Consider the following 16385-nt stretch of genomic DNA (forward strand, 5'->3'; position numbering starts at 1 on the left):
CCCGCTCAACTTGTTGATAAAACGAAGTTTTGGAGGGATTTATACTGCTGCGGAGGCAAAAAGGTAGGCATCAGTGTTCCGGGGGGGGGAATACCATATAAAAAGGACGGGGGTGGTAGCCTGAAATCTTGAAAAGAACCCCTAAGAAAATTGTTTCCTTAAAAGTTTTCTCACAATTTAATTTCCAACAGAGATTTCCGGAAACGTATGAGAGATGACCTCAAAACCTGATACATTTCGCATCTTGCACCATTCCATTTCTCGTTTAGATTTGAATTGCAAATAATTACTTTTGATTATTCATGTTTTCATCATCACCTTGACACGCCAAGAGCACAAGAAAAAAATATGTCGCTCTATCGACGGTCTTGTCTTAGCGATCTCTCCACAGCCATCTTCATGCTCTTTGGCAGTTTAAAATTTTTGTCTAAAAGGGTAAGGTTATAGACAGAAACGAGTAATGGCGAACTTTGAAGGAGCGAAGTTGCTTAAGAGCCAGCAGTACACACGTGGGAAGTTGGACGATAAAACAGAGTTCAAAACTGGACCGTTACAAGGTTATTACGTAAATTAACTTTGTTGTATGATACTTATTCGAGATATGTTCTTCAGTATATAATGTACGTTCAAATCTCTATTAGTTATGTTTTCGGTGTGAAATTTGCTGACGCCTTTAATAAATTAAAAAGAGTAACAACAACAACAACAACAACAACAACAACTTTATTGGTACACATACCTAGAATTAAAGTTTACAAAAATAAGTTTTAAAATAAAGTGAGTACATGACTGCCCGAAATAACCTTAACAGGTACTTAAGACTGGGCAGCCATCCTTAGTCAGATTACAACACTGGCTGACCTAGATAACAATAAAAAGGGCAAAAAAATTTACATCAGTGCGCGTCTTTTATTTAACTCGATCGTTCTTTAAAAGAAAAGTTTCTGATGATATAATTTGAAATCTTTGGAATTCTTGTGCAGATGTAAGCAGAGCTGAATGTGCAATAAACAAGTTTATGCAGGTGAGAATGGAAGGCAACTGGAGGATGGAATCTGTTTGGCTGACAGGTGAGACTGCGAACAGTATATACTTCATAATTATTTACGTTTAACTCTGGGATGTAGTAGGGAATCTTGGAGCAACTTTGTCCAAGTCTACGCTGTAGAACTCTGTGAAAACCCTGTGACAGCTCTGAGCACACGAGCTCGATTTATCTGGCTCCCGACCACCAAACAGTAGTCTACCGGTTCTTCTTAGGCAGTTGGATTTTCACTGAATGGAACGGCCTGTCTGTCTGGTCCTTTCCTCTACCCCTTACCTGCTGTTATTTTAGCCTCCCACTGAAGTTAAAGGTATCAGACAGCTCGGTAATCATTTACATCCAGAGATGATAATCAAATGCTAAAAAACCTAGGGTCCGGTCCAATTCCTCAAAGGACTGTTAGAGAAAGACCAGAATAATCCAGGGTTTCTAGTTCTTGTAATTTTAATGTCGTCTTTATTTTATATTTCGTTATTGCCTACTCTCAGAAGTGAGTAATGTTTCAAAATAATTTGAACTCTCCTTTATATAGACGAGAGCCTGGGACGAGTTCGTTATGCTGGGCAGAGTTTACCGCGGTCCTCGAAGGCATAGATCAGGTTGGTTCTAACAGGTGAGCAAATGAGGTTTTAAGGCTATTTGGAGGTGTAATCAGAGCTCCAGTCATGTTCAAGAGTAGTTAATAATGATTTAGCCGTATTCTTGTCCTTAATTTCTGGCTTTGCTCCTGCTTTAAACTGATCAGTAGAAAACACACTTTGAAACTAGGCCAATACACCCCCCTCCTAATTATCTTGGTACCCTTGGTCGACATTTAAGCAATCGCTTAATCAAACTAGGATTAGGCCCGGAGATTAGCATTTGGACATTTAAACAATCACACCTTGCTGTCTCCCTTCTGGACTCTCCCTTAACAATGTTGTCTGACTGATTAGAGTGTTTGACTTTCAAACATACGACTGACAACTTTGGAAGGAAAATGAGGGGGTCTAGAATGGAATTACTTCCAAGTTATAATCTATTAGTGAACGAATTTTTTTTAAGAAAAGTGCTATTTGAGGGAGAATGTCTCAACTATCAGTGCAATTGCTTGTATTAGCTAAGTTACAAAGAGCTGGAAAATTTCTAATACTACTGAACTGAAATTTTACCAGTTTACTTTGAGACACTAAAAGTTTATATTTACTTCTTTGACAGGCACGCAGATGTTGAGCGGAGTGCCATAGTCCACGTAAATGAGAACTGAAAATGCCAGGTGAGTATATGAACACAGATGCAGTATTTTTGCTAAGGCTGGGACCACAATGGAATGGTGACCATCTTGGGATAAGGGTTTACAATGAATTTCCAAAATTAAGCTGTAATTTCTTTTATTTGATTTAATTTTGACTATGGATAATCTCAAATGCAAATTAAACTGAGCAAACTAAAGAAGCTTTTTCCATAGTAAGTGATTTTAATTTGCACATACATGAACTGCTAGTGTATGTTGATCAGACGACAAGAACCCGAGGGGTACTCCGTTATATAAGCTATATACATATATATAGGTATGTGCGGCCCCAAAGGCTATGGTTTTTCAGCCGTTTTGGTCGATAGGGTATTGATTTTGGCCATTTTGGTCGTTAATAGGGTATAGTTTTTGCACTCTAGTCATAAACTGGGTATGTTTTAATTTTTAGAAGAAGCTACTTTTTCATCATTATCGATAAGTCCATCAACAAAAGCCCTTCATAAAGTATATTTAGGGCAACTGTGCCAGCTGCAGTGGTCATAAAGAGGATATCAAATATTTGGTCAGATCCTAAATAGGGTAGGGAAAATTGCAGATTTTGGTCATAAATAGGATAAGGTTTTGGGAAGTGGGCTGCACAACTCCACCCAATTTTTCTGGGAGTACCCCCCATCCTGGTCTAACAGCCAATAAAATTCATTATTTGAACTGAAATGATGCCATTTAAGCTCCAAGATACTAACGATTTGGTTCACCTTTCCTAGTTCACTCAGTCAAGTAATTGATGACCAAGAGACTGCAAAGCTGGAATACAATCAGTTTTTAGTATTGACTGGTGAGCAAAATTGTACTTTCTAAATATGTGAAAGTAAATTAATAGACAGCATGAAATTCTTTTGTATCAATAGTACACATCATCCAACCCTTGTATAAAAGCAGAGCTCTCAAGTCTTACACACACTAAGTGTGAGACTTGGGCAAGCAAATCATTATTCAATCCTTATTGACCCCCGTATGCTGAAACTTATTTCTTGCAAGGTAAGGATTTTGATTGAAGCAGTTGATTTTGAGGCAGAAAATTGTCCCTTTTAAGTTAAGTACCTGTACATAATTTTAACTATCTTTCTTGATATAATTTGGTAACAGTGGTTAAATTCTGGTTAAGAGCCTACTAGCTGGCATTACTACATGGTCAGTGGGTTTATTGTAGAATAAACTCTTGTGTTTCAGTGGTAACTTGACTTCTTGATACAAGTAAGAGAAAAATCTAGGAATAGTTACTTATTTTTTATATTAGCTGCTTCAAGTTTTCAAACTTTGCTCAGGGACTGCCCCCAGACCCCCCTAGCAAGCTGATGCCTATAGTCACAATCAACATTACACCGTTGACAATCTTACTCTTTGCCAGCAAATCAGCTTGGGAGCTCTGTGAGTTTTCTATGATTTTTGGGGTTAACTGAAGTACTTCTATATTCTCTACTGGAAGCAAGTATATATGACAAGACCTTAATGCAGAAATTTCATTGATGATCCTATTTCATTTCAAAACATCTAGACACCTTGAATTACATGTAATGCTTTTACTTTTAGTAGCTTTTAGTGAGAAAATGGAGGGATAGGAACTAATTGTTGGAATTCAAACATATATTCATTTGATAGATATTTGTAACCTAACTTACTGTAGTAAATACGCTTGCTATATACGACATGTAATCATTTAAAATTTACCCTTTTAGGCAGGCAGATGTTGGGCAGAGAATACCATGAATTCCCTAGGTGATCACTCAATTGACAACTGAGCTCTAGACATCAACAGCTGGAATGGATGGAATCAGTTTTAGTATTGACACTGGTGAGTTTAAATGAACACTGTACTTTCAAACAGCAGGGGATGTTGTTCACTTAGTTCTGTGTTAGACTAATGGGCCTTTTTTTTCAATGTGTGTTACTTCCCAGACCATTGCTTAAGAGTTGAATTCTATGTTTTATTTGCTGGGTAATATACAAGTAGTTCCTTTCACCTTTCGGAAGCAATTATCATAACACAAGCTTCAAGAAGAAATTTCATGATCTAATATACTGTAGAACAAAACAGCTCAAACAATACTATGATTTAAATTTATCATGAAAATAAAGGAGACAGTCTTGTTTAATTAAAAACAATTAATTTAATGGATACATGTCCATAACATTAATAATGAAAAAAAACATAATAATTTATGCAAGAGTTTTACAAGCATGTTACAGTGAATGATATATCAAAACATACAAAAATATTCCATTGTCATTGTTGGTGGTGTATAGAGCCAGCTGGTGTTGCACATTTGTGCAAAACAATAAAAACAATTGTTTTTGAAAATGATATACTTCTGGGGCATCATAATTATTCAAAAACCATTTTAAGCTGATATATGGATAGAGGTCATGTTTTTTGAATGATACAGAAAGGGTTTTTCAAAGACAGCATTAGATTCAATTCTGTTCAGCGATTAATATTTAAAGAGTAAACGCTATTAGAACATTTGGTGAATCACATCAAGGCTGAATTGGTTTTATTTATTTAATACAGTGCACTTAATTAAGCAATTAAACTTGCATGAAAATAAAGACAATTATATTTGTTGGTTGCAATGGCAATGACAACAACAACATTGATCAACAACTGCAATGAAACAAAAAAAACAACAAAATATATCATAATTATTATAAGCAGAAAGCTTCAGAAAATTTGTTCAGTCAAACAAATTATAATATTTGGTAAATTAATAGGACTGTCTTTAAGCTATTGGTGTACATCGTTTTTGTATAGGAATCTACTCAATAAGTATTAATGACAACAGTATCAATATCAGCAATGATTTTCAAAATAATTTGCAATTGATTTCTTAATTTCATATCTTAAAACTACTGTACCTAGTAACTAAACGAGAAACATTATGCCGTTATAAAAGAAATCTAGAATTGAGAGGTCTAGGATGAGAGGAGCCACAATTGATTCAGCCTTTGAATGGGCTTGTTAATTTTCCATGCACATTTGATCATAAGGATTTAAGGGGGTAAAGAGTAATAAAGAGATGGGTTACTACTAGAGAACGAGAAAGTGCTGTCAATATTTTCCCCAAAATTCTTGTCCGCACTGGTGCAGTTAAAACTGGAGTGGTGAAGAAGAGTTCAAAGAAGTAAATGCTTTGTAAATTTCTTTCTCCAGACAGAGGTGGCTTATTTGACAGTAAGGGGCGGGGAAGGCTTTCTTGAGGATTTAACAGTGACCTTATTAATTACTTAATAATAAATACTGAGATTGATTTGATGTGACAATTAGTCATAAGTATACTCACAGACGTTCTCCAGAGCTGCTAAGTAACAATCTAAGCAGCTGATTACAATCTGAGCAGACGAAGAATGGAGAAATAACAACTGAACACAACTGACAACTTGGTTTGGTCTGTGTTCTCTGATCTGCATGTTTCAGTGAAGGAACTATTTGACAGTCTCAAAACAATCTTTCCACTTCAGACTGAATAATTGTTGACTGTATTTTCGCAAAAGTTATAACATTTTTCGAAACATCAACAAAGGGTCAAGCTCATTTGATTTTAGTGTATTTAATGAGATATGTTATTCAAGCAGGGAGAATTGGACTGGCTGTGAAACACATGACATTTGTAAGCCATTAAAATTAGTAGAGCAAAATGTTTTTGAAAGACTTATATTCAATTATCAGTATTTCAAACAGTCTAAACATATGGACACTGCAAAGAGTTTTGTTCAGAAAAGTCAGGAAAGGTTATCTTTTGGAGTTTATAGATAACAGTTTTCAGAAGGAACTGACTGGGTCAAACTTGTGATAAACATAACAGGGTGGCGAGTGGAACTTGACATAGAAAATCAGACTCTCGGGTCTTGGACGCATCTTTATTGATGGTCTGCAAATTGCGCCTTTTAGTCACATTGAGCTCAAGTTTTAACAGTAAACAAGACAGTTTTTTTTTAGCAGTTGACAGTAAATTTTTTTGATATCAGTTTTTCGTGTGTAGTTAGGGTTAAACTTTCGACAGTAATTTTGATTTTTCCAGCGTTCCTCTCGTCCCTACAGCTGTAGCCTGCAAGACAGTTACAAGGAATATCATCTAGTCTTCATATATACTGCAAACACAGTTTTTGCTCTTAAACATAGAAGCAGATCTTATTTAACAGCCTGAGTATTTGTGAGGAGACCAAATAACTGCTTAATGCTTGACACTTAAGTTTTTCAAGAGTGATTAAAATCTAATTTTTCCCATACAAAATAAATTTACCAGCCAGAGGGTATTTGTGAGGAGATCTAAAAACTGTTTCAGTTTTTTGAGTGATAAATTTTTTTTCTCGTACAAATCAATTTAATTTACCAGCCAAAGGGTAGTTGTGAGGAGATCTAATACAGTTTTAACTTTTTCAGTGTTTCAAGAGTGATTAAATTCCAATGTTTCCCTGTACAAAATTAAATTAATTTACCAGCCGGAGTGTACTGGTAAGGATCAAGCTCCAATAACTTTTTCGCGTAACATTTGATCAAAATCAAACTTCTCCGTGCAAATCTAATTCATGATTAAATTGTCTAGGTAATGTTAAAAAAGAAAACTATGAACATGTCTTGATTAACCAGCACATCTAGAATTGACAGACTCGTGGCTCATAAGTCATAATGGTTTTAAGTGGCGGATCTAGGGGACGAGCCTGAGAAGCCCGCCCCCCCCCCCCCCACCTATTTTGGGTTAAAAAAAAATTGCAGAAGGAAGAAAAGCCGGCAGGGCAAGCAAACCCCCCTCCGCCCCCCGTTAGCGCAAGGTCTGGATCCGCCACAGAGTTAAGTTCATATTTTGTCATAAAATAATGCCAGTTCTTTATGTCTCTACATCTCAATAATAGTGTTACATGAATGTCAGTCCAGAAATTAAGGTGGCAGTGAATACCTTTCATGTTGACATACTTATGATCCAAGTGTAGAAATCCATGAAGTGGCCATTGACATGCTTAAATTGTTATGAAGTAGTAAGCATTATCAGCTAGAAGTAAGAGTGCATTTGGTGGGTAATGGTGTTGCAATGGTTACAAAGTATGCGCTGACTTAGATGAAGGTCTATTTTTGAATATGATCCAGTTGTTATATTCATGAACGGATGTAGAGGAAGCACAGGATCTCTGAAAATAAAAAAAATACCAGGAGAATAAAATATGTGTACGCATCGGTTAGCAGAAATATCCACATTTCGAGTTCACATATTTTTGCAGTGCAGTAAAATCGTGGAAAAGCCGACATTATTTGAGAGCAAAATTCTCGCAGTGAGAACTTAAAGAATGTATAGAAAGAACAAGGAGAATTGTGATGTTGACCTTGGAGCTTAAAGAGTTCTAGTTACTCAAACAACAACAACAACAACAACAACAACAACAACAATAACAACAAAATGGAAATTGTCTGCTCATCCCAAGTCACTCCATCAGTTAAAACTCTCGAGGACAATATTAAAGCCATCTGATTTCTCAAAATATCGGTAAAAGGAAAGAACTTTACACCCCTCAACTTATAGAGTGTTTTCGTCGCAATAGAGAGTATTTGATTAATTGATTGATTTATTTGCCTCGTAAGTCCAAATTCAATGCTGAATATACAGGGCTGCGTTAGCTAATAAACTAATAGACCTGATTTATCGCAAACATAACTAATAAATCGTAAAAATAGCTTCTTTGAAAGATTCAAGCGATTTTGCCAATGCTACATGACTGGGCAATCTGCTCCACTCCTGTAGAGTCCTCGGCAGAAATGAAAACTTATAAAAATCACGCTTAACAATGGGCAATTTAACAGTATGTCCAGATGAGCGTGTAGAATTGAAGGTGGCTTACGTAGTTTAGCCTTCTTGTCTTTGACATTCTTTCACAGCAGGAGAGATGACCATGCATTGACAATGAACGTCGAAAACAAATATTGGAAAAGAAAATAGGTGTCTTCCAACACCCTGAGCTTGACGGATAAACATAAACAAAATAGCGAGAAAGTTTTTCCTCTCAAAAGCTGTATAGCTGACGCGTAGACCTTAATTGGAGATCTCAGTGATAGATTGTACGGCAATGCTAAAACGTTTGCAAATTTAATTTTATGCCTCTTGCAGAGTGGCAGGACACTTGTGTGGATGCTCATGATCTTTTTCCGCGGGCTATTCTGAAGCTTGCATACTCAATCAAAGGGCCACACTTGTATAAAGACAAAAAGGGCTTAATGTCAGTTGAAGTGGACAGACTCAAGTTAAATTTTCAGCGGAAAAGCTTACAAGACTTCTTTGTGAAGTTAATCTCACAAGAAAAGTTTTCGATTCTTGCATGACGTTGTGGGAATTGTGTTATGATAAACTGGTTGAAATATTCCTTTTCTTTCTATGAATAATTTGTAAGTAATTTCTTGCATAATTTCAAAATAAACCCTTACCGGAAAGGCGTCCGGGCTAGTTGAAAGCTTTCTGATCCAGTAGAAGTAAACTTAAACTCTCTTGATCCCAGGTTTTTGGATTTGAACCCTGCCAACTTCAACTAAGTTTATGTTAAAAAAGATGATGGTGTTTATTCACATGAATAATCAAATATTCGTTTCGTTTCTTTTACAGTGGGTTTAGCGACGAGGAATGTGGAAGAAATCTGACGGACATAGAAGAAAACCTGATTGAAATCTGGCGACTGGAATTCAACAAGAGAAAGACCAAAGATGTAAGGGTGTAATAGAAGGTCGCTTCTTTCTGAGGTAAACAAGCTAAGCATTCTCACTTCGTTATCTATAGTGCCTTTTATTTTCTCGAGGTTTTCGGTTTTCAAAATGTTGTCGACCAAGTCTTTGCGGAGGAATTCTCGATGAGCGACGGACACACGCTCGTTTAATTTCGTAAATATTTAGCAACCACCAAATAAATAAAAATAGAATCCGCTAAGAAATAAAATGCATCAAGTTTAACACAAGAAGTAATTATAAAATATCACAAATTAATCTTTTTGGCATTCAGGGCGACAGTCTAGTCTTACAAATCAAAGTATTCGAGAAAACGTTGATTAAGAAACTTTATTTTGATTATCTTGCGTGAAGAGAAATCAAGCATTTCTAACTTTCCTAGCTGGAAATGTAGTTACATTGTAAACATATCAAAATTTGTCTTGAACATTAAAGTTTATTTTTCTGTCTAAGTTGTCGCCATTTTTATTTGGAAAAAGTTTTGTCTATGTAAACCTATGTTCAGTTGATTCAATTTTCCCGCCAAAAAACTTAGAAAAATACGGGCGCCTAAAATACGCATGCGCCGTTTTAAAAAAAAAAAAAAAAAAATGATGTAGTCAGACAGTTATGGTCTAACTTATTAAATACTTAATAATTAAGTTCACTTTTCAAATGCAATTAAAGGTACATTTTCAAGTGTGTTCTTTTCTTTGTGTCGTTTATTACATAATATCCATTTTATTGAACTCAAAACAATAAAACACTTCATTGGAATAATAAATTCTTTACTGTCTCGTTATCAATACAAGTGTTTCTTTCTTTGTTTCATTAAGTCACTTAATTTGTTAATTGAAAATAAGTTTGACTTAATTGAAATAAGTTCACAAGTTTTTCCTCTATATACTAAGACTTTTGGCGGGAAAATCTGAACCACTTTGCACAGAGTTTCCCCTTACAACTTTTTTGTACCAAAAACTAACGGGAGTCCCCTTGAAATTTTTTGAACACTTAAAAAAATCAAAAGGACTCCCTTTAAAACATTTCAACGAAAATGTTAAACGGACACCATCTAATATTTTTAAAAAGCTTTTTGCAAACTTTTGACTTCGCGAAAAGAGACGAAAGCTTTTGATTCTCAAAATATTAATATCCAATTGTTTGCTAACCGCGAGTAAAATCTCTTCGTGTTCAATTGAAATACGAGATGGTGTGCGTTAAACAAAAATGAATTTATAAAGCAAGCTGTAACAGTTTAAACTTTGCTTTCAATTTAAAAATTTTCTTTGGAACCAAAGCACAACAAATTGCCATCGACTTGGCCATCCTAAAGCTGGATTTCCACTGTCGAGTTAGTTTACGCAAGTTAAAGGGTGTGAATTTTACTGACTTTACAGCCGTGCAATAGCATAGAAAAATATATGGAAGGCTTACACATGCGAAAAAAGTTGAGCCACATTCAACTTTTTCCACAGATGCAATCAGCCTACATATTCTGTCTATTTTATTGTACGCCTGTAAAGTCAGTAAAATTCATACCCGCAAACGTACGTAAAATAACGCGACAGTGGAAATCCAGTTTAAGGAAACCAAAGTCGATGCTAAAAAGCGTTTTTGGTTTCAAACCAAATTTTTAAATTGGAAGCGATGTTTAAACTGTTACAGCTTGCCTCATAACATCTACAGAGCCACTGACTCAATGTTTGATTTGTTACACAGAAGGAGAGTCCGAGCAAGAATAAACTATTTCCGTAGTAAAAATAAACATTTTTTTCCCTAACGAACGATGCGATTCAGGAATATTATTGTAGCAAAACGTAAATTCAAACGAATTTTGATCAATTTTTCTAGTCCTGTATCTGTGTAACAAATAACATTGGAATCACCTGGCTGTTAAGTCTATTGATCTTTACAAAAAAACGTCTGGTTCAGAGAAACTGTTTACACGATTTTCATTTCCTTAAATAATGATCCCAGCTTTTATTTCAAACTTGAAATAAACTGACTGTTCGAAAAATTTGGTAGTACAACTAGAAAATATCTTTACGGTCTGTTTTTGAAAATTTAGTGAAGAGTTAAGGGAAAATAACATTAACTCTGTTAAACGGATCTCTAAGTTTTTCGAGACCTGCTTTTGTATTTGTGAGTGAACAATTGTTTTTAACCAAGACTGCCGAAATTTACTCCCAAGCACAATGTGGCTTGCTAAGTAGTTTTCAAATATTGTATTGTTGACACCTTTTCAAAGTAACTTCTTTTGCATAATTGATTTTTAGTTAAAATTATATTAAAAATTCAATATCTGAGTAGGAAATGTAATTTAATTTCCTCAATTTTGTTTAATTTGCTGTTTCTGTAGATTTCTTAATCTGGAGAATAACAACAATTTCAGGGTTACCTTCTAATGATTATCTGAAGTTGGTTGAAGAGAAAATGTAAATTGGTTTGTTTTTGTGTTCACACGTTCATAGACAATTCAAAGCTTGGTTCTCTTTATCTTAAATCAGTTGCATGAAAATAAATAAATACATTTTTTCTGTGTACAAGCATTCGTAAATAACTGCAAAGCTAATTTCTCTTTTTCGTAAATCTGACCAAAACAATCTCGAAGAAATTCAAACTGAATTATCTTGGAGAAATTCTAGGCAGTTGCTGTTGCTTTTTCGTTTATGCATTTCGAGTTTGCTTTTGGGATCCATATAGCTTATTAATAACCGACTTATATTATTCGTGGTTTCGCTATGTTGTGAACCAGACGTTATTTTCCAAGATGTAATCCTTAAGACATAACTAAATTAAGGTGGCACTGTAGCTTATTTCAGATGCACTAAGATGGGTCTGCAAGGCGTATTACTTTGCTGTCAGTCACAAGTGAGGGACACATCTCTTAATTTAATGTTAAGAACTTTGTTAATTTTCTTGGTACGAAAACGAAATGTAACTGTTGTTCGACTTTGTCGCAGACAAATGCAGAGCCTTGGAGAAAAAAGATAATCACGCTCATATTTCATGCCATGAGTGGCAAATTTCATTTCTCGCGAATCTGAAATTCAAAAAGTAAATTTGGTAACTTCAGTATTTTGTCGCTGCACCTAAAAGATGGTTTTCATTGTGCTTCCCTTTCGTATATTTTAGACTGAAAACGTTTTTGATTTGCTTACATTTTTAAGTCTGTCAAGATCTTTTTTAAAAATCTCATAGAATTTTCCAATTTTTGGCTTTATATATTTGAATTTTATAGCAAAAATATTTCACCTTTCAATTGATATGAGACAACTTCCACAATCGAGTGGATCCGCAGACTACTCTGAAAATTTTATGACGAAATTTGTGATCAGTAAAAGGACAGACACGAAAAACTGACGTCAATTTGTTAAATCGACGTCGAATGGTGTGTTTCTTAACTTTCAAAAATTGAACCATTTTAAACTTGTCCAAAAGAGATGAATTTAAACAAGGATTTCAATCTTGATGTAAATCAGCTAAGTTTGGTGACCACACTAATGATTTTCATTTACTGTTTATTATTTGTCTTATTTTGGCATGAAATCAAGGTTGCATAAAATGTTTCTTAACTTTCACAGATTTGGCAGCTTGTCTGATAAAATTTGCAGAATTCTTTTTCATCGTTTTACGACGACTATATAAATTTTGAGTGAAAAAGGGTTGCTCCAACTATCTGTACAGATTATTTCTTCGTATTCAATAAGTAGGAAGCTTCAATTTCAAAAACAGTTTTACGCTGTCATAGGTTTACATCATTCGTGGGATACTCTCAAGTTGGTTGTTTATTTTGGCGGAAAAAAAAAATCAAATTTGAACGAAACGTTTCTTAATTTACTGACGTGCGATAATTTTTTCAGTAATTTTAGGTCAGTTCTCAGCAACTAGCTGGTATTTAGCTTTTTTAACATAATTGGAGCACGAAACAAGACCAATCTGGCTGTAAACGAATTTTGCAGAGCATCTCAAAACAACAACGAAACAAAAAATGTCCCTATATAATATAGCTTGGTTATTAAACGGACTTTAGACGAATCATTTTCGAAGAACATAGCTGCTAGAATATTTGAAGAAAATTGAAGTAGTGAATATTTTAATTGCGCAATGTGGCGACTCGATCGAACACGTAATTAAATCGCATCACTATGAAAATTTATCCTTGATTCTGACAGACAAGCAAAATACATTGAACTTGTTTTGATCATTGATCTTATTCAATCGGAGGCCTTCCATTGTGATTTTATTCAAAACGAGCCGATTTCGTAGCTGCATATTTGCCGTACAGTTATTTTTGTATGGCTTCAATAAATGTTCAGTGCCACCTTAAAAAGTTACATCTTACTACAACTGTATCCGCTGGACTCAAAAAACATCTGATCGCTGGCGTAAACTGACCTTTTCTTTCTTGAATATTCGCGCCAAACCTTTCTACAAAGTCCTTTTAAGAACAAGTTTAATTATGCTATTCACCGGCCCAAATGAAATCAGTTTGCTAAATCCAATTTTCTCTTTTTTTTTTCTTTACGTAAATCGATGCCCGCCCAGTCGCCAGCGATCCCCTGAAAACCCTAAGTCTAAGTCCAGGCTTAGGCTTGAGCGATAACTTGATGACCTCGATAACTGGGAGAGGAATTTTCTTAAAGTCTCCTCTAACGATCAATGATTAATGTGACAGAAAAGAATCAAACTCACTCCAAAACTCCAAATGATAACCGAAGAAAAAAAAACATGAAAATGTTATTGCTTTAAAGCGAAAAAAGAAAAAAAAAAAAAAAAGAGAAAAAGAAACTGAGGGAAAAATAGAGGCCGGTTATCGCTCAAGGCTAATATTCAAAGTGAGTTCAGAACAGTTCAACAATCAAAATGATGCTTGACGTGGTTTGTTTAAAATATTTCAAGATTCTACGAGCCCAATGATTCTTTAATTGTTCCCACCGATCGTTCCGTAGTTTCACTAAAAACAAACTCGTGCAAAATTTGTAATCCCCCCACCTAACATTCCAATTTCAAGGTTGAAAAATTCCAAATCTCGCCCGCTAAAACTTCTGTAGAAAATACACAACCATCAATTTGGTGGGAACATTTGAATATTGTAATTAATACTACTTCTTACATAATTCCATGTGCTTCTCTTCTTCCACGTTCTGATCCTTCCTTTGTTTATTTTTCACTTTGCATTGCTTGAGTTGCGTCCTTTTGCGGCCTGAGAAGAAACAGACAAAAACATTATTATCTGTCTTGGTAATTCTCGGCAAAATTCTTCCATATTTGGGTAACGAACAACATGCTTATCCTTGCGTCGTTGTAACTGTATGTCGCTTAACCAACAGCTCTGACTCATACAAACAGCCGAAAAGCTGCACTAGTAAGCTAAACAATTTGCTCAAATAGCTATAGTAATAAATAAACATAGTATCGATGTTCTAAACCCTCGAACGTAGCGACTTGCCAATCACACGTGTTCACTACGACAACGATTTTACTGCGCATTTTGAAAACTATTTGAAGGGAAATGTTACAAGATAGATGCTTACTATCGGTTTAAATGGTTCAAAGGTCGTTTCTCTTTAGTCGTTCATGATTTCTAGAGGTTGTTAATCCTTCTTCTTGCTTGGGAGAGGCGAAGCCACATTCGAAAACCTTCACAACCTGCTTAGGTTGACGCGAATGCCTCACTTGTCATGAATATGATACGGATTAACAACTGCAACCAATGGCTGTAGAACTATGCCACGTGCGTGGGACAGAGAATGACTCAATTGCATTCTTTTCTCTTCACGAAGAAATTCTATTCATCTATTAATTTTCATTTTTGTGTACGTTTGCCCGCAATCTTCTTGTATTCAGTACTGCATGTATCATCATTCTTTAGGTCGTAAAACGTTCAATGGCATCTTTAGTATGTGATGTAGGAAAAGAAAACAATTTGACTAACTAAGCAAAAAATTGAAAGGTCTGCTTTTCTTGCTTAAAAGTCTTCTATCGACGTAGCGCTTCATAAAAGTATACTTATAGGCCAATTTCAGCATCATTAAATACTAACTTGGCTCTAATTAAGAGTTTGGGGATAAGGCAACAGAAATGATATTGAGGTAGTGGAATGAACTGATAAATAATTTGTAGATAATCAACAAATCAAAGAGCGGATTGATAACCAAAAATAATAAACACAATACATATTAAGGGAAAAGGAAAATAAATGCGACACGCAGGATTCGAACACATGTACGCCTGCTGACTAAACAGGTGTGAAGACCACTACACCATCGGAGCAACGACGATGGGAAAGAGATATTTTTACGTTGTTATACTGGTTTTTGGGTAGGACCCCTGGACAATTTTAAGGCTCTTTAAAAATACATTTCCAATGCAAAGAGAGTGCGTGAGTTTTATAGCGTCATATCTTCTTGTTACCAATATACTTCTCTAGCTTCGCCAGTTATTTCAGTTCTATTTCATTAACTTATACCACTGGACCTGGACAAATTTACAGGACAAGTGTGACTAAAAATGAACAAAAATTGCGAGAGAAAAACTAAAGCTGATCATTGTTCATATTTTTTCTTCTCCACTCAGGCTCAAAAGGATAAACAGATGCCGCTCTATGTCAAACATATGGAGATATATATTATTAAAAAACAACACAAAAACTTAACGTACAATGACGAATTAATATCCTCTCGGCAGTATCAAAAATATGCTTTCATCCTTTCATATTCCTCCAAAAATCACATTGCCTCAGCCCCAGGCATTAATATACATCTGAGGTCTAAAAACTTGAGAATGTTTTGGCATTCACCATGCTGATCAAAAACTTTAAGAAATCACGTAACCCCTTCAAGACTAGACTGTTTACAGCCCCCTATTTTCTCGTATTTTCATTTGATCGTTGAACGCGCAGTCTACTTCGAGATGAACATCATCGTATACGTATAACTCAGTTCATACGCGAACACTCGTGACCGTCAGTACAAGGGGAATCACTTTGCTTGTTTTACACAGACTTAACGGCGAAGGTGATGGTCTATTAATGTGTTGCCATGGTGACGTTTATTATTATTACTGCATATTATTATTGCAACAAAATTAACAATTAGGTCATGAGCTCGAAAATTCTATCGCGTGACAGTTGACGAGGGCGAACACTGACGCATAGAAATCGAGAGTGAATAATCTAATTCACCGCTTTAGTATAAATCTATATTAGTAGTCGTTCAAAACTCTAACCTAAATCCTCTTCAATGACACTTCGGACCCCAGCCGAATATCCCTCGGCTCATTATCTGCATCGGAAAAGATAGTGAGTAGCGCAGCCAATCCGAGAACGGCATTCGGGGTAGAAAGCTAGTAGATTTATGCTAAATATA

General features: G+C 35.3%; 1 protein-coding gene and 1 long non-coding RNA gene across 3 annotated transcripts in view; both read left to right on the forward strand.

Moving 5' to 3' along the window:
• Positions 1-9719, forward strand: LOC110039920 (uncharacterized). Of its 2 annotated transcripts, XR_016209682.1 has the most exons (7): positions 1-557; positions 984-1070; positions 1578-1658; positions 2243-2300; positions 3044-3114; positions 4016-4131; positions 8921-9719. It is a non-coding gene; the product is annotated as an uncharacterized LOC110039920 (long non-coding RNA). The 2 variants fall into 2 exon arrangements; XR_016209681.1 differs by lacking the exons at positions 2243-2300; positions 3044-3114; positions 4016-4131 and having other exon boundaries at positions 100-557.
• The window catches only part of LOC110039939 (collagen triple helix repeat-containing protein 1-like), a 19273-nt gene continuing 11735 nt past the window's right edge, over positions 8848-16385 (forward strand). The window contains exon 1 of the mRNA XM_089297793.1: positions 8848-9054. The gene's annotated coding sequence lies outside the window, so the exon portion shown is untranslated. The remainder of the gene's footprint in view (positions 9055-16385) is intronic.

Source organism: Orbicella faveolata, unplaced genomic scaffold (genome assembly GCF_042242905.1).
Source record: "Orbicella faveolata isolate gen_17 unplaced genomic scaffold, um_ofav_v1 contig_3, whole genome shotgun sequence".
NCBI lineage: Eukaryota > Metazoa > Cnidaria > Anthozoa > Scleractinia > Merulinidae > Orbicella > Orbicella faveolata.